Source organism: Macrotis lagotis, chromosome 2 (genome assembly GCF_037893015.1).
Source record: "Macrotis lagotis isolate mMagLag1 chromosome 2, bilby.v1.9.chrom.fasta, whole genome shotgun sequence".
Classification (NCBI taxonomy): Eukaryota; Metazoa; Chordata; class Mammalia; order Peramelemorphia; family Peramelidae; genus Macrotis; species Macrotis lagotis.
In genome coordinates, this window is record NC_133659.1 from 315,380,061 (window position 1) to 315,403,706 (window position 23,646).

Below are 23,646 nucleotides of genomic sequence, written 5' to 3' on the forward strand. Positions count from 1 at the left end.
CTTGGCATATGTGTTAAACCATGTTAAACCAGGTTGGGGGTAACAAACTGACCTCAGACCAGTTCATGACTTGAGGGGGTGTCTTCTCAAATTATGTGAAGACTTTTCCCAGTAGAATGTGTAGATGAGAGCGATTTGTTCCAATGACCATGAGGGCAGCTGAAGCAGGCACTATGGTTAGATACTGAAAACATCAAGAACATCCCACTGCATCCTGGGCTATCATCAGTCATGTTGACTTTTGTCTTGCCACTAGACTTTGATGACTCTGAAGGAAACAGTGAGGTTGATGACTTTGTGCAACTCTACCTTACTTAAATATGACTTAGCCATGGGTTAATACATCATCCCAGGTTGTCATTGGTCCTCTTTGAAACCAAAGGACCCATGACAGAGTTGGATTCTACTGACCTAGAAGTGGGGAGGCATTGTCCCAAGCTTCAGCTTTTTGTGTGCTGTTTTTCAGTACCAGTTCTGAGAATTTACAAGATTTGGGTATATCTAAGATGGCATGAACCATGGTGAGGAATGGTCACTGTGATCTTGGTCTTTGCTGTGGTCTTTACCCAGAAAGGGATCCTGATCCCCTGCCATTCTCTGGTGGCCAATCATAGGCACTCATTTCTTCCCTAGATTGCAACCCAGAACTACTCATGGACAATAGTTATCAATCAGCACCAGCAGCATCCAGTGCCAGTCAAGGGTCCCATGTAATAACTTTTTGACCAGTTGTCTGCCCCCCTCACTATTTATGGACTGAGAACTCTTGAAACTCTTGCTGCTACTACTTCTGTTTTGGTGTCCTTCAAGGTTCACCAATGTTGCTGCAGCTGAGTATACTCTAGACTACTCCCTCCAACCTCTTGAGTTGTCCAAGGTTGGAAAAATATCTCATTGTGATCTTTCATTGGCTCTGCCACTCCAAAATTTGATTTGCAAAGTTGTTTTAAAGTTTTCTGGAGGGAAGTTTTGAATTTGACTTGCTGCTTCTTACTCCCCATCTTGGCTCCATGCCCAAAAGTGATTTTTCTAAAGCTCAGGTTTGACTTTGTCACATGTATTCAGTAAACTCCTATGATTTCTCATTGTCTCTACAATCATTCAAGTTGGAACTCTTCTGTGCCTGCCTACTTCCTGCCTTTCTAGTCTCCTTATACATTCTTCCCTGCCCTCCTTTTGGTCCAGTCCTACTGGTCTCTGCGCTATTCCTTTCAGACAACACTCTATTTATTGCCTTAGACTGACTGTCCCTCATAGCTGGAGTGATTTCTCTTCTTCATTTCATCTCTTAGAGTCTTGGGTTCCCTCCGTGGCTCAGTTCAAGCACCATCTCCTGAAGGAGATCTTTTCTAGTTCTCCCTGATACAGGGCTTCCCTCTTTAAGGCTACCAGTCTTCTCTCTGTATTGTATATTTGTGCAAACATGAGTTGTATTTTCCATTAGAACATAAGCTTCTTGAAGGTCGAAATTTTTTGTATCCTCAATACTTACCCTAGTCCCTGACTCTCATAGTACTAAAAAATGCCAGTTGATAGGCTAATGCCAATTCATTAAAGCATGACCATTTTTCATTTCTTATAAACCCCTTGAGGACAAAGATAGTTGCATCTTCAGTCTTTGAATTCATAGTACTTAGCGTCATTAGTTGCAAGCCATGTAATAGTCTATTATAGGCCTTTTGATTGATTGATATGACCTTGGGTGGACTTTATTGAGTAGTAATTGTAGATGCTGTTATCTTCTGCCAATTCTGCTGTAGACAATTATACCAATTTCTCTAAAATGCTCCACTTGAATTGAAAATTCTTTTGAGTCTTCCTTCTTTGAAAGAAAGAAAATTAGATTTAAGAACCCACTGAGCAGTGAGATATTAACCTTTGGGGTGTTTTGTTTTTATTTGGTTTTACTGCCTGAATATATATTTAATCTGTGACCATATTTTCATAAAGATGTATTCTCATATATAATAACTGCCTATAGAGCTGTTTTAGTAAATTAAACCAGAGCATTTGTGTTAAGAAAAAACAAGTTTTCCTTAGCCTATTTAATTCTGAAAAATGGTCATGTTTTAATAATGCAAAGGATTAATATCCAAAGTTAAATTGACCCCATTGTGGCCTCTTTTCACACGGCTGCTACTGAACAGGTGCAATATTGAATTATTTGGAATTGGTTTCTGACCCTATGGTCAATTATTTAATTATTTTGAATTGGGCTCCAACCCCTTCAGGATTTGTAAAGCAGAACCTGTACAAAGAATGTTTGTTCTTCCATGTTCAAAACTACACTACTTGAATTCTCACAGCTTACTAGTGTTGGAAATTCAGCTCCTTTAATTTACAGCTGAGGAAAAGGAGGTCCAAAAGATGGAAGGACTTTCCAACATCACCTGGTTAATTAATGGCTGGGAAGGGAATAGAACCTCTTTCTCCTGATTACTGATTGAGTAGGATTTTCATGCACTAATATTGAAACCAGTTGCTTGGGCCAAATGGTTTTCATTGGAGCACTTCAGAGATCATCATCAGCTAATCAGGTCTTAAGGCTAATTTACTTACTTCTTTGATGATGAATTACCCTTAGTATCATACACACACACACCACACACACACTCCCCACCCCGCCTTGGCATTTGTTTGTGAGAATAAAAGTAGGCTAGATTTGACTTGATGATTCTCAACAAGTATTTGAAAGACCATCCCAGTGAATGGAACAAGAGAAAATAAACCCAGGGGGAAATGAGAGTTTTCAACAGCAGATGATATAGTAGATAGAATCCAAGCCTTAGAGTCAAGAAAATTTGAGTTAAAATCCTTCCTCCTACATTTACTACTTGTGTTACCCTGAGCAAATAGCTTAATCTGTATCAGATATATTTGGAATCAAATGAGATCATCTACATAAAGCACTTGGCAAACCTTAAGGGATTATTTAGACATGAGCTCTTATCAGAAGGATATCATTGGGATTGTTGTACAGAATGACTCAGAAATAAATTTGATAGATGTCAAAGTTATCATGTTCTTTGACCAACAAATTGTGATATTGGATATATTTTCTGAGAATGTTATCAAAATTCTCAGTACTCCAGAAGATCTCTCTCAGCTATTAGAAATGCCCTCCAAAGATACAGATCCCTACAGATTCCTGTTTACCTGTGTATGTGACTCTTGACCAAGGTCTACCTAACATGCAGGAGGAATTTTTGATCTCTTTAAAATCGCAGGAGGACAGATGGAAAAATCTGGTTGTCAGGAAAAATTAAAAGCAAAATTAAAAAGTGATCTGCCCAAAATATTTAAGACAGCATTTTCTGGTAATTTTGTGAAAACCTGAAAGCAAAATAGAGGAAATGTTTATCCATTTCCCAATTGTTGACCTAGCAATGATAAATCCACATAATTAAATAACATTATGTCCCCAAGGACAGATATGATGGATATAAAAATAAATAATACTGAAATTATTTGAAGTAAAGAAAGAAGAAACAGCATATTGGTGCATCCATTGATCACAGGTAAATACTTTAAAACATGGACAGATGTATAGTAGAGTGGATAAAGCACTGGCCTTGGAGTCAGGAAGAAGAGAGTTCAAACCCAGCCTCAGACATTTGCCACTTACTAGCTGTGTGACTTTGGACAAGTCACATAATCCTGATTGCCTCACATCCAGGGCCATCTCCAGTTGTCCTATCCATAACTGGTTCCTGGACCCAGATGGTTCTGGAGGAGAAAGTGAGGTTGGTGACTTAACAAAGCCCCCCCCCCCCCTCAAATCCAATTCAAGTTTTTGTCATGGCATCACCTCCCTGATGTCATGGTTTCACCTCCCTGATGTCATGGTATCACCTCCCTGATGTCATGGTCAAGAATAAACAACATTATCATATTCATCATTGGACTTTAAAACTGTGGTAGGTGAGGAAAGGCTGTGAAGGGGACCTAAGTGGGAGATCATGATTGATAAGCTGTTACAGATGGTGATACATTAAACTTTATTATCTAATGTTTAGAAAATCACTTATGTCCTAGCCTCATTGTAACACAGAGGTGCCTTTTGTCTTTGTTCTTCCCTTCCTTCCTTCCTTGCTTGCTTCCTTCCTTCCACTCACAAACTATCCAGTTCAAATTCCTCATTTGTAAAATAAGGACAATAATAACTTCTATTTCTCAAGGTGGCTTTGAGGATGAAATGAGATAATTATAAAGCTTATTCTGCAAATTTTAAAGTTTTTCCTACTATTCACTTTTGTTCATCCATTATGAAAAAGGGAGTAACATAGATAAGAAATAAGCATAGTGAAGGGAAAAATTCACACAGTGGATTCTGTCATCTGACTCTGCATCTTTTGTCCATCCCCTTCATATCATGAAATTGGGTTATCACCAGTCAGATTTGAACTCAGACCTTCATTGCTCCAAGTTCAGTACTCTATCTGCTATAACACCTAACTGCTAGGTCTTCAAGATCCTCTCTGGTGTCTCAGGACAGAGCATTAAGGACCTCAGAGCCCATGAACCTAGACCGAGTTTTATTGCATCAAATCACTGAGCTGGGTCTGACCCTTCCCAGGGATTTCAAGGTCCCTTTCCTGGAGCTTTCTCACCATTCTGGGACTTTTCAGAGGAGTTTCTCCCCCCCCACCCTTACTTTTTCACCTGTGGACAGGTAAATATTGCAGACTAGAAAGATTTCATCTCTGGTCACTTTGGGATGCTATCCTGTGATAGTTAACAGCTTTACTGAAGGGAGTCTCTTTCTTACATCCCATGATCTTTTTTCTAAATTGATATTTTATTTTTCCAAATACATGTTATGAAAGTTTTTAAGTTATAAAATTTCCTTCCACTCTCTCTCTTCCCACCCCTTTCCCCTCAGTGGCAAACTGTCAGGTTATCTTTGTACATACATATTTTTGATAAACATGTTTACAAGGTTAGTCATTTTGGTATGAGAAATTAGGATTAAGGGAAAGAGATACATAAGCAATAATTTTTATAAAGTGTTCATCAGATTTTGAAGAGTTTTTTATTTTGTTTTTCTTCCTCTGGATGAGGATAATATTGTCCATAGCCTCTCTAATATGTTTTAATATGCATTTCTCTAATCAATAATGATTTGGAACATTTTTATATGATTATATATAGCTTTAATTTCTTCATTTGAAAACTGTCTATTCATATCCTTTGACCATTTATCAATTGAGGAATGACTTGTAACCTTATAAATTTGATGCAATTCTCTATATATTTTAGAAATGAGGCCTTTTTTCAGAACTCCTTGTTGGGAAGATCATTTTCCAGCTTTCTGCTTTCCTTCTAATTTTGACAGAATCAATTTTATTAGTGCAAAAACTTTTTAACTTACTATAGTCAAAATTATTCATTTTGCAGTTTATAATGTGCTCTATTTCTTGTTTGGTCATAAATTTTTCCTCTTTCCATTGATTTGGTAGATTATTTCTTAGTCTATTAATTTATCTATGATGTCTCCCATTATGTCTAAATCCTGTACCCATTTTGACCTTATTTTAGGTGCAGGGTGTGAGATGTGAATCCATGTAGGTATATTTTTTGCCATATTATTTTTGAGTTTTCCCTACAATTTTTGTCCAATAGTGAGTTCTTATCCCAGAGGCTGGTGTCTTTGGGTTTGTTAAACAGTAGATTGCTGTAGTCATTTACTGCAGTTTCTTTTGAACCTTTCATAATCCACTAATGTGGTACTGATTCTTAACCAGTACCAGGTAGTTTTGATGACTGTTACTTTATAGTATAGTTTTAGATCTGATAGAGCTAGGTCACCTTCCTTTACATTTTTTTCTCCCATCAATCCCCTTGCAATTCTTGACCTTTTGTTGCTCCAGATGAATTTTATTAGTAATTTTTTCCTTGCTTGGTAAAATAGTTATTTGATAATTTGATTGAGATGGCACTGAATAAGTAATTTAATTTGGATAGAATTGTCATTTCTATTATATTAGCCCAACCTGCCCATGAACAATTGACATTTTTCCAGTTATTTAGATCTGACTTTTTTGGGGTGAGGAGTACTTTATAATTGTGCTCATATAGTTTCTGGGTTTGTCTTGGGAGGTAGATTCCCAAGTATTTAATGTTGTCTATAGTTACCTTAAATGAAAGTTCTCTTTCTATATCTTGCTCTTGGGCTTTGTTGTTCACATATAAAAATGCTGATGATGTATGTCATTTAATTTTATATCCAACTACTTTGTTGAATTTATTGTTTCAAGGAGTTTTTTAAAGATGTTTTTCTCAGTTTCTCTAAGTATACCATCATATCATCTGCAAGGAGTGAAAATTTTGCTTCTTCATTGCCAATTCTGATTCCTTCAATTTCTTCTACTCTTATTACTACTGCTAGCATTTCTAATACTATATTGAATCATAATGGGTGATAATGGGCATCCTTGCTTCACCTCTGATTTTATGGGAAATTCCCTGAGTTTATTCCCATTACATAAAATATTTGTTGATGATTTTAGATAGATACTATTTATGATTTTAAGGAAAACTATTTATTCCTAAACTTTCTAGTGTTTTTAATAGGGATGGATGTTATGTTTTATCAAAGACTTTTTCAGCATCTATTGAGGGAATCAAATAATTGATATGCTTAATTATGTTGAGAGTATTACTAATGTTGAACCATCCCTGCCTGCCTGGTATAAATCCTACCTGATCATGGTATATTATATTAGTAATAACTCACTGTAGTCTCATTGCTAAAATTTTATTTAGGATTTTTGCATCAATATTCATTAGGGAGATTGTTCTGTAATTTTCTTTCTTTGTTTTGGCTCTTCCTGGTTTAAGTATCAAGCATCATATTGGCATCTCATGAACAACTAGCTGACTTTTTGTGCATTTCTAACATGGAAGAAGTCAATTATCATATTTTCTCAATGGATGACATGATCATTATTCAGACTAGAGGAAAACTGAGCCTTTTGTTCAAATAAGTATTGAACAAAAGACTCAAATGTCTACCAGAAATGGGTCTGTCTCTTGCTCAAGTAGACATCTATGGGTTATTAATGTATGCTAAAGGAGTTTAAACACTGGATCATAAATTTAGAGCCATAAAGGACTGTGGTGGTCATCATCAGTTCCTTCATTTTCCAAATGAGGAAACTAAGGCAGAGATTGGCTAAGTGACCTGCCCAGGATCATACAACAGATAAATGTGGATGATCAGATTCAAACTCAAGAAGAGGAGTCTTTCTGACTTCAGGCCTGTACTTTATTTGCTACAGTCCCTTGCTCCCCATTAGAGCTTACTTTATAAAATTCATGGTTATCATTTCAGTTAGATTTAGGTTCAATTTTCCGGATCAAATAAACCCTTCATCCTTTCTACAATGAGATATAATGATCCCTGTGATGCTGAGCACTCTGAGAAACCCAACTCAATAAATATTACTTGATGATGACAGACTTAAATAGAGAAGCAAAACAATCCCAAGGAACCATCATTTGAGTCAGTTCTTCTAAGATCTGAAAAGGCCACAGTGGCATGACTTGGTCATTTTGCCAATTTCCCTAAGCAAGTGACAAAATAAGCTAACCAATGCTGTCCTCGTTTCATCTCAGGGTGTAGAAAGGATTCTGAAAAAGAAGGCTTGGAAATGAGCTTTGTCATGATATGCTAGGGATGGTATAATTTTAAAACATTTTTCATGATGAATCACATACATTGATAAGCTCCCCTCCCCCCCTTATAAAGGGCACGGCTAGAACTGAATTAACTCACCCAATAAAATAATAGATGGCCTTGTCATAAATGGGCCATTATAACGGACTTGATGGGCTTTACTGATGTCCCAATCCGTGAGAACTCATCCCGAGCAGTTTATGAGTAATAGCCTTGCCCCAAGAGCCATCACAATCTTCTTCCTCTGAATCTGGTAATCCATAAAACAATATTCTCTTTGGGGGAAAAATATCCAATTTTAAGCAGACCTGTAAAACTGAAACTTTTTTTTCCATTGTTAAAGCACATTAACCTGCTTTATCCTGCAGGCTAGAGGAGCTGTTTTTAAAATGTGACCACCTTGAGAAAGGGAACCATTTCTTGAAAAGAAATTGAGAATAATTCTACCTAATTGATCCTCAGGGAATGCTTTATTTTGCCTAGGAAGCCAAGGGGTAAAGTAGTGTTTTGGAAACTTGCACTTGAGGATGACTCATTAATGACTACAAATTAAAAAAAGATTTTAGGCATCTTGGTAGTTGGGGTTTTAGGGTTTCAGAACAAAAATATGATTAATGACATGCTGGTTTGATGGAAGAAATGTATTATCTTTTCCCATTTTGTACAGATTTAAGCTCTAATACAAATGTAACTGCTGGGAAGAAAGGAAATGATGACAAAGTTGCAAAGTGGATAGAAAGCTAAGTTCAAAGTCAGGAAGAGCTGTGTTCAAATTCTGTCTCAGCTACAGACTGGTTTTGTGACCCTTGTTAGGTCACTGAACTGCCTGAGACAAATTTCTAGGACTGAGTTGCGGACCATTGTAATCATGTGCTTAGTTTCTATCTCTAGGAAATATTTCTTTCCTTTTCAGTTTATTCTTTGGAAATGGTGTTTCTCAAAATTACACTTCTGTAAATTTTATTTAAACTAATCGCTTTTAGCCTTTTTTAAAAATCCTGACACTGAAAGTAACATTAATGTTTCAATCTCACTTTTCTGCACATCAAAGAGCTAGAAGTTGTTACCTCTTAGCTCTGTTTTCCCCAAGTAATTGCAGCTATAAATTATCCCCATCAAGACTGTTTTCTTTTGCTTTATTTTTGTTCCTAATCTCTAGATCCTCTTTGTCTTTTTAAAAAACTATGAAGAATAAAGATATATCTCTTTCAAATGATTTTACAACTCTCTGCATTATTTATTATTTTATCATATTCGTGCAAATGTATAAATTTTGTATCTTGTGCTAATATTGTATTCATATTTATTCAATATCTGTTGAATACATATAAGGTTCCATAATACATAAAGTCAGAGAGAATTTTGAGTAGTAATCTTCTTGGTTGGCTTAGGCCATTTTCATGGAAAATGTTCCAAATAGAGTTCAAATGAAATAGGTATTATTCAAGTTGAGAAGTCTGTACCCATGGTATTGTTTATAATTGACATTAAGCTGATTGTGTCAAGCTCCAGAATACAACTGAGGCATATCATTAAGATTCATAGTTAGAAGAAATCTGTTTAACAATTAACATAGGAAAAACAAAATGGATGAAAATATCTATTGATATGATAATGGATTTACAACTGGATGAGCAATAGATATTGAATATTGGATATTGAATAGATGTTACTATTATATCATCAATTAGTTTCAGGATGGAATAAACTAGAGGAAAGTTCAACTGGTATATATATATTTGAGAATCTGCATCTTAGGGATTATTTGAGATTTGGGCTCTTTAGTATGCCATTGTCGTGTCAGATCTCTTGGATTTCTGATCCAGTGCTTCTTTGGACTTGACATACTTGTCTTATAAGTTTGCTTCATATTTTTTCCAGAGAGGAGAACAATTCAACCTGCTTTATGACCAAGGCCACCCCTCACTTTGTTTACACCAATTGCTTCATAGGTATACTCTCATGTTACATATCACAGAACATCATAATCTCCAAAGGACCAAAATAATAGATGACCCAAAGACCAATGAGTAGATTTGCATTGGTCAGAAGTTGGCTGTAGCATATCTTCAATGGTGAATTGAATCAAGCATCAATATAAGATTTCTGCCTGTGGATTGGGAAGGGGGGATGGATCAGCAATATAGAAAGCACAAAGGAGAGATGACTTGGATGAGGAACTCGTGCCAATGAAATTTTTTTATTAAAGATTTTATTTGAGTTTTACAATTTTCCCCCCATCTTACTCCCCCCCCATGGAAAGCAATCTGTTAGTCTTTACTATGTTTCCATGGTCTACATTGATCCAAATTGAGTGTGATAAGAGAGAAATTGCATCCTTAAGGAAGAAACAAAAAGTGTAAGAGATAACAAGATCGGACAATAAGATATCTGTTTTTTTCTAAATTAAAGGGAATAGTCCTTGAACTTTGTTCAAACTCACCAATGAAATTTTTTAAAAACTATAGGAAATTGGGGCAGCTAGGTAGTGCAATGGATAGAGCACCGGCCCTGGAATCAGGAGGACCTGAGTTCAAATTTGACCTCAGACACTTCATAATTACCTAGCTATGTGACCTTGGGCAAGTCATCCAAAAAATAAAAAAATCACAGAATAGGGGCAACTAGGTGACTGAGTGAATAGAGCACTGGCCCTGAAATCAGAAGGACCTGAATTCAAATCCAATCTTAGTCTCTTAAAAATTACCTAACTGTGTGACTTTGGGCAAGTCACTCAACCCCTCTGCCTTGCAAAAAAAGAAAAAAAATAGGAAATCCTCCATTTCTCTAAGTAGATTCTCTAAGATTCCAAAAGGGCATAGATAAGATTATAGGATATATATCATAGAATCAACACAGAATTCAGAAGATTATAGGATATATATCATAGAATCAACACAGAATTCAGATAATAGGCTGAAGATTTAGAGTTAGCATGCTTTTAAAAAAGATATAGTTGGATTGTGATCTGTATCATTGCAGGGAGTATTCACATCAATGACATTACAACTCTGTTGGGATATTGCTTGTATTGAAGCCTTTTGTGGTTTTAATGCTATAAAAGTTTTTGTTGATAGAATATGAGAGGTGAAAGTGAGCTTTGAGATCTGGTTCGGCCCCATTATTTCACCACTGAAGTTCTAGAGGTCCAAAAGAATTCTGTGGAGTTAATCAGGAATTAGAATTGTGCAGTGAGTAGAATGCACAGTTTGGAAATCAGAGAAGTGGAGTTCAAATCCCAACTGAATGACCTTTTACAGAGCATGTTACTGCTCCAGGACTCACTTTCCTCCTCTGTAAAATGAGGAGATTTGATGCTATGTCCTCAAAATCTATGTTCTATGCCCTCAATCTAGTTCTAGGTCTAAAATCTATGATCTTATCATTTTCCCAAAATAAATAGTGTGATTAGAGAGGATTAGAGAAATGTATCATATCATAAAACATAGACAGGGTCAACTTGACTCAGGAACAGAGGACATTTTAGAAGATGATTATTTGTGTTAAATATTTCATTACTGCTTCCCATTTGAAATGGATTGTTTTTATCTTTTATTCACTTATCCTGTGAAGTCAGTTGGAAACATTCCAAGGTACAAGTTAGAGAAAAGAAGAGTTGAATTGGTCATTATAAAGTCTGGAGAGACCAAAGGCAGAGAGACCAGTTGGGTGCCCATTTCAATAATAGAAGTAAGAATTAACTTGAGTATAGCTAATGGATATAGACTAGTGATAAGGCTGATGGAGATGAATTGTGAGAGATCTCAGAGTTAAATCAAAAGAATGACAGATGAGAGAGGAAATAAGTCAAGATAGGGGGTTGATAATCACTTTGGTAGAGGGAGATACCAGAAAAGAGATGGCTGGTTTAGGTGGCACAGAAGATGCCTTCAGTTCTCAAAATAGGAAGCTTGAGATGCTGGTGGAATATTCATTTATAGATACCCATCAGTCAGTTGGAAATATGGATCTTAAACCTTGTCAGAGTAAGTTAGAACTAAATATAGAAACTTTGTAGGCTTCTAATTCCACTCTAAGGTCAAAACAGATTTGAAGGAGATTTTCAAAGGAGAAAATGTGGGGTAGAGGAGAATATAATAGAATTTAGGTGAGAAGGAAGAAGATTCAATAAAAGATGATAAAAACACCATATAGGTTGGGTCATTTTTCCTTGTTTATCTTTTATTTCCAATCCCTAGAATGGTGTTTTTCACATTTCTGGAAGGAAATAGATGCTTGTTGATAAAGGATGGGATATGATATGTTAGCACAAGATAAGATAGATTGGGGTTTGAGTAGAATGGGATAGGGTAGGTTGGGATAAGATGGGATGGGATGGGACAGCATGGAGTAGATAGGCTAGGGGAGGGTAAGGCAGGTCAGTTCACTTGGAAGGGTGGGGAATGGGAAATAGGAATAAAGCTTCACGAAAAGAGTGGTACTCAGAGGCAGAGGTGGATAGGAGGTTTGGGTTTGGGGAATGGAATGTTCTTTGTGAAGAGTGCTAAGAGGGCCATGTTGGTGGGACCACCAAATTATGGGAAACTCATTGGTAAACTCATTTCTTTGCCCCTTCTCCACTTGATCATAGGGTATACCTGAAAACCTCTTAGCCCTGGCTATGATTTCACAAATGTTTTGAGTTCCCCATGCTTAGATGGGAGTATCAATCATGAGAAGACCAGTGGTCTTTGAGAATGTGGGCTCATCGACAATATCCCAATCAACTATGTCTTGGCTTGGCTTGCTATGATGTTGCAGCCTTCTGGTATATCAAGATTTGCCTCACTTAACGGACTCTTCATTCCTTCTCTAGTCTTTGAATTTTCCAGTCTTACCATATATCCTGAATTCTTGATTCATCGCTTGTTCTGTTGTATTATGCAGTGCATAGTGTGAAATCTTAGTGCACAGTCCTTTAGGATACTCTTTATTTGTCTTATTCTTTCACTTAACTTGGATTCTTGAATTTCAAGTATTGGACATTTCTTGAAACCCTTACTCAATTACAACCCTTTTCTCACCATGATAAGCTTAAAAGATCATCATTGGAAACTTGGACAAGATCGGTTCTATATACAATTTAGGGTTGAGGCTGGGATGGAATGAGAAAGAGAAATGGACCTTAATGTCCCAATCAATATGAGTGGTTTGAGACTATTGAGTAAGCTCATTCTTGAAAAGATGAATCAGAGATCTAGAGATGGAGGGAATCTCAAAGGTTAGTTAGTCTAATCCTCTCATTTTATAAATGGGGAAACTGAAGTACAGAAAGGTTAACTGATGAACCCAAGTTTTCCTAGGTATAACACTATATCATAGATTTTGGAATAGATTGTACTTCAGAGTACATCCTTTCAAAAATGAGGAAACTAATACCATGGATAAAATGACATACTAAAGTTCACAAAAATATCCTGTAGGATCATAACTTGAGAGCTGAAAGAAACATGATTTAACATGCATGTACATATGGGGAAACTGAGTCCTGGGAAGTTTAAGGACAAACCCAAGAATACACAGATAGTAATTCCATCAGAGGGAGTGTTTATATGCAGGTTTTTTGCCTTCAGAATCAGTGAATCTTTTTTGATCCAAAAATGGCCCCCAAGGCCATAGCAAGTCAAGACATCACCTACATGATGTCATTATCCTCTTCAAGAATCAAGGATGAACAGCAACAATATCAGAACAGTGAAGACAGGAAAGCCATGGCCCAACAAGGCCTTATGGGACTCTCTGAAAACTCAGAAACAAAAGTCTTTTTTCTCATTAAAATGGCAAAGTATTTTTATTCATTGTTTTTATACACATTGGTTCATTTAGCACGCCTAGAAGGGGCTTTTTCCTTGAAAGCAGCATTAAAGTAGCAACTTACTTGCTGATTATAAACAAACATCTGTCAAGTTCATTTACAAAAGTTGTTCCAGGTATAAACAGTAAAAGATTTTATATCTCTCTTCCCAACCATAGGAGGTGAATGGGTACTAGGTTATAAAAAGACTGGGCAATTTTTCTTGGTTTGGAAAGTCTTCTTATAAATCAGAGCAGACTGACTTCAAATCTTGCCTCTGATGCATACTAGCTAGCTACGTCTTCTTGGGCAAGTCACTTAATTTCTGAGTGATATCAAGCACATTAGAAAATGGAGTCATTAATTCTTACATAGAGGAGTTGAAAATTGACTTAGTTTTAAAATATTGTACTGTCTATGTTGTATTTGTATTTTTTTTATCTTGTTAAATTTTTTCCAATTATGTTCTATTGTGTCTTGACCTTCTAAGACAAGGATTCTTCCCTTGTGATCATGGATGGATTTCAAGGAGTTTATAGACTGAAATGAGAAAAGCATTTTGATATTTATTTTAATGTAATTGATTTTTTTTTATCCTATGTATTTAAAAATATTATTATGACCAGGAATTCATAGACTTTATCAGCCTACCAAAAGGGCACACACTCACAAAGTTTAAGAACCCCTGCTTTACAACCATAGGTTTCAGATAATAGTCCCACCCCAGGTATCTCCTTGAACTAGTGAATTCATAGATTCTAATCCTCTAACCCTCATCCTCAATCCTCAAGGTAATTTTTCAAGATTCTTTCCTACTCTTGGTATAACATACAAGAAATTCTGAACCGAGTGGAAGGGAAGAAATGGCTCCAGAAATTTTGGTTCTTGCCCCTAACCTAGGAAAACTAATGAGACTCTGGGGACACATATATGTATGAGGTCAGTAATTTGCTTACTGGCCAATGATCTAATGAGCTCATTTCCCAAGCAGAGTTCCTTTACTGATCTATATTCATATTTGTTATTAACCTCCCAAGCTGAATTTCAACCCCAGCTCTGGTCTTATACAGTCAAAGTCTCTTCAAGTCCTTGGGCAGTGTGATGGTGGTGGGTGGTGAGAGGGGAGTAATGATGATGCACCTTTAGCCTCTCTGAGAGAAATCTACACCCATCCCTGTTGAAACCCTTTCATTCTGTGACTTGCCCTCCTGGGCAAACAGCCCCCCTTTAGAATGTTCCCCAGGGTTGCCATGGTTACGACACATACACCTTCTGGAATTTCGTGCTTCTTGGGAACACTCTAATGAAGAGCTGTATGAGAGACCTACTTGGTCCCATCTGTATCAGGAAAAAAATAAAATAAAATCCATCCCTGCACCAACAGTTGTTTTTTTTTTCCCTAACTGTAATATAGGAAGCCTGGAGTAAATCATGAAATAATTTTGGTAAGAAGGAAATGTCTTGTTAGATGAAGGATTTGGATATCTACCATGTTTCAGTTTTAACAGAGAAAATACCCTTCTAGTCATTCATCTAGCCAGCCATTATTGGGGTAAACTACGAGATAGAACATATGTGTATAATGGAAACTTCAAAGCTTGCAAATCACCAATGATGAATGAGCCACAACACGATATATTAGTTTACTTAGCTTCAATTTTAATGTTTGTAAAATGAGTGAAATCATACATTCATATGCCGGAGAGTCATGTTATCATAAACACATTTGCTAAGACAGAAGGCATAAATTGCAGTTAAATGTAGCAATGGGCGACAGGGCGCACTCAAACGCGTCTTTCTGATTAAATGTGAACAGCCGCTCCTTTAAGGTAAAGGTCTGTGTATGTGTGATTAATCAGATTGAAATGAAAGTGGAGACAGCTCATGCCATACCTAGTTATCAGAATGATTGATTTTAGTCTATGCTTCTGAGTGAAAAAAAAATCGGTTAATAACTGCAGCCTTCAAACCCCTGATAGCCCCTGTTACTGTGCACATCCAACACTCCGGGGGGGGGGGGGGGGGGCTCCTTTGTAAGTGTGGTATTCAAAAAGATCTAATGGATTGCAAAAATTATTAACTGAAGAAATGACATCCAGATACAAGCAGGAGTTGGGTCTACAGAGTTTGTCACCAATGTGGAGTTGATAATGGTGGCTGTTATAAGTCGTGAATTGGTGTGTGTGTGTGTGTGTGTGTAAATGTATGTGTATGTGTATTGTGTGTATCTATATGTCTGTGTAAAGAGGTTGTGAAACCCTGATCATACAAATGGGTGTATCAAGTCCTCTGGACAACCTCTGAACTAGACTGTTGCTCAGTACATATCCTTAAGATTGTACTTTACATGAGCACATTGTGCTGGAATTGCAGCCTTGGTGTTTTACTGACTATAAAAGACCCTGAATTACCTCTGAAAACCCTTCAGGAAGAGAACAGTATTCTTACTGTTAGCATTGCACCTTCTGGATGGGGGCTCATTTGCAGATGTGGTATGCAAAAAGATCTAATGGATTGCAAAAATTATTAACTGAAGAAAGGACATCCAGATACAAGCAGGAGCTGGGTCTACAGAGTGTCACCAATGTGGAGTTGATAATGGCAGCTGTTGTAGCTGCCATAGACTGAGAATGCACCTTTCAGATGGCTAAGGGTTATAGACTTTATCAAACTAACTGCCCAAGGGGTATATGACTTAAAAACATTTATGTCATCCTTCATTAAGTCTCCTTTTTTCTTCAGGTTAAACATTTCCAGTTCCTTAAACCAACCAAGAAACCAATGGTGTTGGCACAAAATATTTATTTCATTTTTCTCAGGGTTGTAGTTCAGGGTTAGCAGACAGTTCTCTCTTGAAAAGTTGACACTTTGAACTCATACTATACTTCATTTGAGATGCAGTGTGGAGCAGTGGACAGAGCTTTGAAAGTACAGTCAGAAGACTTGGATTCCCAACATCTGCCACTAGCTAACCTGTGTGTGGCTTGCACAAATCACTTCTCTCTTTGGAGGCATCATTTTCATCATCTGAAAAATGTGGAATGAGAAGTGTTTGATTAAATGACTGCTGAACTTTATTCCAAATCTGAGTGTAGTTCAGTCTTCTGACATTTCTTCATTGTCTTGTGGACCACACCATTGTTACTGAGTTGTGGAAATGATTTGTAGCTCATCCTTCTTCAAGAATGTATTGCTGGGCAGCTAGGTAGCACAGTTGATAGAGTACCAGCCCTGGAGTCAGGAGGACCTGAGTTCAAATTCAACCTCAGACAATAATTACCTAGCTGTGTGACCTTTGGCAAGTCGCTTAACCCCTTTGCCTTGCAAAAACTGAAAGAAAGAAAGAAAGAAAGAAAGAAAGAAAGAAAGAAAGAAAGAAGAAAGAGAAAGAAAGAAGAAAGAAAGAGAAAGAAAGAAGAAAGAAAGAGAAAGAAAGAAGAAAGAGAAAGAAAGAAGAAAGAGAAAGAAAGAAGAAAGAAAGAGAAAGAAAGAAGAAAGAGAAAGAAAGAAGAAAGAGAAAGAAAGAAGAAAGAAAGAGAAAGAAAGAAGAAAGAGAAAGAAAGAAGAAAGAGAAAGAAAGAAGAAAGAAAGAGAAAGAAAGAAGAAAGAGAAAGAAAGAAGAAAGAAAGAGAAAGAAAGAAGAAAGAAAGAGAAAGAAAGAAGAAAGAAAGAGAAAGAAAGAAGAAAGAGAAAGAAAGAAAGAGAAAGAAAGAAAGAAAGAGAAAGAAAGAAGAAAGAGAAAGAAAGAAGAAAGAGAAAGAAAGAAAGAGAAAGAAAGAAAGAAAGAGAAAGAAAGAAAGAGAAAGAAAGAAAGAAAGAGAAAGAAAGAAAGAAAGAAAGAGAAAGAAAGAAGAAAGAGAAAGAAAGAAGAAAGAGAAAGAAAGAAGAAAGAGAAAGAAAGAAGAAAGAGAAAGAAAGAAGAAAGAGAAAGAAAGAAAGAAAGAGAAAGAAAGAAAGAAAGAGAAAGAAAGAAAGAAAGAAAGAAAGAGAAAGAAAGAAAGAGAAAGAAAGAAGAAAGAGAAATAAAGAAGAAAGAGAAAGAAAGAAAGAAAGAAAGAGAAAGAAAGAAAGAAAGAGAAAGAAAGAAAGAAAGAAAGAGAAAGAAAGAAGAAAGAGAAAGAAAGAAAGAAAGAGAAAGAAAGAAGAAAGAGAAAGAAAGAAGAAAGAGAAAGAAAGAAAGAAAGAGAAAGAAAGAAAGAAAGAGAAAGAAAGAAAGAAAGAAAGAGAAAGAAAGAAAGAGAAAGAAAGAAGAAAGAGAAAGAAAGAAGAAAGAGAAAGAAAGAAGAAAGAGAAAGAGAAAGAAAGAAGAAAGAGAAAGAAAGAAGAAAGAGAAAGAGAAAGAAGAAAAGAAAGAAAGAAAGAGAAAGAAAGAAGAAAGAGAAAGAAAGAAAGAAAGAAAGAGAAAGAAAGAAGAAAGAGAAAGAGAAAGAAAGAAGAAAGAGAAAGAAAGAAGAAAGAGAAAGAAAGAAAGAAAGAGAAAGAAAGAAAGAAAGAAGAAAGAGAAAAGAAAGAAAGAAAGAAAGAAGAAAGAGAAAGAAAGAAAGAAAGAAAGAAGAGAAAGAAAGAAAGAAAGAAAGAAAGAAGAAAGAGAAAGAAAGAAAGAAAGAAGAAAGAGAAAGAAAGAAGAAAGAGAAAGAAAGAAAGAAAGAAGAAAGAAAGAAAGAAAGAAAGAAGAAAGAGAAAGAAAGAAAGAAGAAAGAGAAAGAAAGAAAGAAGAAAGAGAAAGAAAGAAAGAAGAAAGAGAAAGAAAGAAAGAAAGAAGAAAGAGAAAGAAAGAAAGAAAGAAAGAGAAAGAAAGAAAGAAGAAAGAGAAAGAAAGAAAGAAAGAAGAAAGAGAAAGAAAGAAAGAAAGAAGAAAGAGAAAGAAAGAAAGAAAGAAGAAAGAGAAAGAAAGAAAGAAAGAAGAAAGAGAAAGAAAGAAAGAAAGAAGAAAGAAAGAAGAAAGAAAGAAGAAAGAGAAAGAAAGAAGAAAGAAAGAAGAAAGAAAGAAGAAAGAGAAAGAAAGAAGAAAGAGAAAGAAAGAAAGAAGAAAGAGAAAGAAAGAAAGAAGAAAGAGAAAGAAAGAAAGAAGAAAGAGAAAGAAAGAAAAGAAGAAAGAGAAAGAAAGAAAGAAGAAAGAGAAAGAAAGAAAGAAGAAAGAGAAAGAATGAAAGAAGAAAGAGAAAGAAAGAGAGAAGAAAGAAGAAAGAAGAGAAAGAAAGAGAGAGAGAAAGAAGAAAGAGAAAGAAAGAAAGAATTGTTTTGGACTCAAAGTAGTCTGCACAATTTGAAATGTTGGCTCTAGAGGATAGAATTCCACTCTTGAGGACACTCTGAAAAATATAACTTTCCACTGTGATCTGTGACCATTTTCTGAAGGATCATCAAGTTTCTCTTTTGGAACTATAACTTTGACCCTTGACTTTTGTATCAGATCATTGGAAATCCAATTACAAAGTAGCCATCTCTGCCAAGTAGTGTTAAATAAGTTGGGGAGAAGTGGGGAAAATTCAAAGAAAGACCAAATAAAAATTTAAATGCATCACTTGGGAAGTGGCAGAGACTACTCCAACTAAGTTGTAAGGTGCAAATAATCTTGCAAAATAGATAACAATTGTTGCCAGAGTCCAAGAAGGGGATGCTCTTTGGACTTTACCACCATTACTTAGCTGTCTTCTCCTTTCATCCTTGTGGTCCCAGTCTCCCATTGTTAAGTACATTTTGGAGCCTTCATTTAGACCATCCATCCTTCATTCTCCAACCATCACCGGCATGTATTAATTGCCTTCTTCTTTTGGTTTTGTGACCTGCTCCTTCCATTTCTGAGTTCTTTCCAGACCGCCCTCTTGAAGAAGGGTGCACTAAACCATCCTGCAGTTCCTCATGGTTCATCACCATGCCTCAACTACCCTTATTCCCTTCCAAACTTTTCATACTTTGTCTTTCTCCATAAGAATGTAAAATTTTTGCTTGTGTTTGTATGTCCATCTCATAGTACAATGCCTTACTATGGATATTTATTAGATTCTCACATAGCCTACCTTACTAGGAGAAAACTCAGGTAAGTTTTGCTCACCTCTATCTCTGTCTAGTAAATATTTTTCTTGAACTTTCAGCTTTCTAGGCTTCTGTTACTGTCAGCTAAAGGACTCCCCCTCCTTTCTGCAATACTCCCTAGCAAGAATCCTTGCTCAGGAGCTCTCTGCCATTATGCTGGCCAGCAGAGAAAATTAAAAGCAATATTGTAAGTGGTTTTGAACAAAAGATGAACAGAATGACTCTGTAACTGTGACCTACAGAGGCTGTGCTATGCTTATGTTCTTACCAATGCTAAGTAACAATTTCATCAACAATTATTCTCCCCATTACAGAAGTAGGGAAAAGTATCGAAGGAACATTTTTCCAAGCTTTATTTAATAAAAAAAAATGAAATGTCCTTTGGAAAAAATAGAATGTAAAAAAGAAATGTTTTAAGAGGAAAATTCAGGAGGAGAATTCAAAGCTTTTTTCAAGAGGTGGGAAGACAGGAAAATCAGATTTAGGGATGAATAAGAAGGCCAACTGAACATAAAGATGGGCAGGAAGAAAGTCAATTGGGCAAGAACTTTGCCCTTGATCTGAGCTTTGTTTATTAGAGTGTGGAGTTTGAGGTTCTCAGAAAGAAGTAGTGCTCCATGTTCGATGGAATGGTTATGAAATCCCAAAGATATCATCAAGGATAGAAACTCATAGGAAGAAAAAATGATGCCCATTGAAGAGGTGTTAAAACCTAGCATCAGGTCTTATTCAGGAAATAAGCTATTTTCCCAAGACTCCTTGAGTCTTGTCAAACCTGTCCACCAATATCAATTTATATGGAAGTAGGCCCAGTTTACCAGAAAGAACCTACAAAGCACAGTTGGAAATAATAAAGTCCTCGAAAAGATGTTGAAAAATTAGGGGAATAATTAATCCTTCTACACTAACGCTGAGTGAAGGTGGGGGGCGGTTCATTAGATGAAGGCAGATATGAGATTGGAAGAGCTGGTTAAAAAAAAAATTAGTGTTAGAGAAAGGGAGTGTGGTTTCTTTACCAGGACTTAAGATTCAAGAATGATCATCTCTAGAGCCCAATGTATGTAATGAGACCAATGAAAAAGTCTAGAGGGAAATCTGATTTTAAGGACTTTAAAGTGAAAAAAGGAAAGGGAGAGAGAAAACTGTCCCCCCAAAATTCACTCAGTCATATAGAGAGTAATGAGATTTTTTTTTAATGGAAGAGCCCAGTAATTTTAACAGATAATTTCAAAGAAGGGTAATATCTCAGATATTTATGTGCAAATGCATGAGGTGAATCTTAATTCACAATTATAAATTTGACTGTAGAGAGCACATTGTGAAGATTTCATAGGTTGTAATTTTTAAGTGGATTTTTGGCGACTGAAAGTTTTATTTTATTGGAAAGTAACAGATTAGATTAAAAAGAGACAGAGTTTGGGAAAATTTTGGAAAAATTATTCAGTGTTATAACTTCAAGCTTCCTATTGAAAATAAAGACCTGTCTGTTTTAAAGGCCTATTTTTTTTAAAATGAAAACCAATCTCAAAATTTTTTTTCAATAAATGAAAATCTACTTTTTATCCTTACAGAAAAAGAAACTTCAACAAAATGCTTGTAACAAATACATAGCATCAAGAAAATGAAATTTCTGTATTCAAAAACCCATCTTTTTTTAGCATCCATATATTTTATTGCCACATAATTATAATTCAAAGAATATTATATATCATGCAATTTTACTTCTCTGGGAAATAAAGGGAAAGAACAGAAGCATGGTGTGTGGGATTGGGGCAAGCATCGGTGGAAGCTACAGAAAAAGAAGCAGGTTGTGAGCATTTTACAAATGACCTTATCAAAAGGAAGAAATGGATGATGAGTTTTGGAAGCCAGTTCCACAGCTGATTCACACTTATGGAAGACTTCAACAATCAAAGCACCTGACAGAGTTCTTTCTCTGCTAAAAGTCAACCCTCATACCATTTCTGGATCTGCTTTGAGGAATATTTCATTTTTTTCCAAATGAGTACATTCAATCGCTTACAGTCCTGCAGATTCTGTCTTGTTCTCTAGTTTTTCAGAGGCAGTGGCTTAACATAACATCCAAAAACTCTTTCCCCATCCTAGAAGGTTATTCTTCTGAGCCTGGTGACCTGAATTCATTGAAAAAAGTTAGGTGTCCCCCATCATCTCAACACTTACCATCAGTTCCCATGGTAGTAATTTTTACTATTATATTTCTCATTTCTCTAGCAAAACTAGAACAAAAGGAAGGGTGCATTAGATCTTAATAAGCTAATGTTGCTAGGTTTACCTATATGGTTGTGATTTCTGGGGTATTGAAAGAATTTGGATATTTGGTTGCTGAGTTTTACTGAATTTGAAACATTCAGAAGGATAGGAGGTATTGAGTTATAGATAGAAATTCCTTTAGTCTTACAAATTCATGTGAATATTAAGGATGATAAGAGAGGGCTGGAGTCAGAAAGACCAATTCAAATCTAGTTTCAGACATTTAACTTCTGTGTTAATCACTTATTTTTGTCTCAGTTTCCTTATCTGTAAAATTGTGATGCTAATAGTAACTACTTCCCAGGGTTATTGTGAAGGTCAAATGCAATAATAATGGTAAAGTTTTTTGCATAATACTAGACACATAGAAAACACTATCATCATCATGCCTTGGATAGTTATGCCAGAGCACATAGAGGTTAAGTGATTTTCCCAGATTCCCCCTCAGTCACTGGAGCTCAGAGGTAGAATTTGAATTTCCATATTTTTTACACCAAAATTGGGTCTCCATATATTATGCCATATGATCTCCTTGTATTTCTATACCTCATTTCTTTCTCTAATAGTATCTTTGGCGCTTCCTAAGTATTTAAAGAATTAGGGTTCTACTTTGTCTTGAGAACACCAAATTCCATCCTCTACTGAAAGAATCAACTGCACAGAGACAATGAAGCCTTAATAAAGGAACTGAAAGTGATTATGGCTAGATAAAAACAAGGAAGTCAATAAAACATGAAAATACACACACAGAAGAGAATAATGTTCAGAGGAAAATACAAACAGGAAGGACAGTTTTGAAACCAACAAGTTGAATTGTTTTCTACTTAAAAAATAAAATTCATGATGAAGTTTTATTTACAATTCTCATGAACATTTCATCTTTGATATTTATCAAGTTCAGAATAATAAAAGTGAATTATCAATCAAAACAAAATAATCAGTGAGGGGAAGGTATGCAAGATACATGTATGCATGCAAACATACATATATTCTAATGAGGTTTCCAACCATGTAGATTTTTTTTTAGTAGTTTCCCTGATTTCAAGCCTTGTATATCCTTCCCTACTTCAAAAGTAGAGTATAATCTTAGTAAGGTTCCAGCTGTCCCCCATTGAATCTTGATTTATTTTAGGCAGGGTAATGATGCTTTTGTAATTAATCCCAGAAGACACAGGGACTAGTTTTGGTCTTGATAGTGACAAGGAATTAAAATGTGCTTATGGCACAGCCTCCAGAAGAAACCACTGAAATGAAGGACATGATTGTTAAGTTGACAGTTTGACCCCCCCAAAGCAAATGAAATACCTGGGTGACTTCAAAGAGATCTTCCCAACCCCCCACCCATTTAACAGTCTCCATGTTTCTCCACTTTGCAATCTAGATTCTTCAAGGAACAACACGAGATCAGACTTGAGAAAAGCTTTCCTTGGGACTTCCTCAGGGCTTTTAACCTGGTAAGATTTACTATATTTGACTAAATTCAAAACTAGGACTGTTGTACTTTCTCTGAGAGTATTGTGGATTCTCTATTGTGTGACCTTGGGAAAATATCTTAATGTTTCTGGGACATTCTATAAGTGAGGGGCTTTGACTGAATTACCTCTAAGGTATTTTTCTAGCTCTCATTCTATTGTCGTGGGAGTCTATATTTTAATGGTCAACTTCTGGATAGCACGCTCAAATTCATATGGAGGAAGAATGATTTGGTGGATAGAGATCTGGTCTTGGAATCAGAAAAGGATTAAATCACCTATGTGGACCTAAACCTCAGTTTCCCCATGAGGAAATCAGAATGGGTTGGACTTTATGATCTTTAATGGTACAGCTCAGGAGCTCCTCCACTGAATATAGGAGCAGAGTCAGCTGC

At 36.0% G+C, this 23,646-nt stretch overlaps 1 long non-coding RNA gene across 1 annotated transcript in view; it reads left to right on the top strand.

Moving 5' to 3' along the window:
• The window catches only part of LOC141511775 (uncharacterized), a 394,176-nt gene that overhangs the window by 268,573 nt on the left and 101,957 nt on the right, over positions 1 to 23,646 (top strand). Inside the window, exon 4 of the long non-coding RNA XR_012475399.1 lies at positions 23,161 to 23,233. This is a non-coding gene — a long non-coding RNA (uncharacterized LOC141511775). The remainder of the gene's footprint in view (positions 1 to 23,160; positions 23,234 to 23,646) is intronic.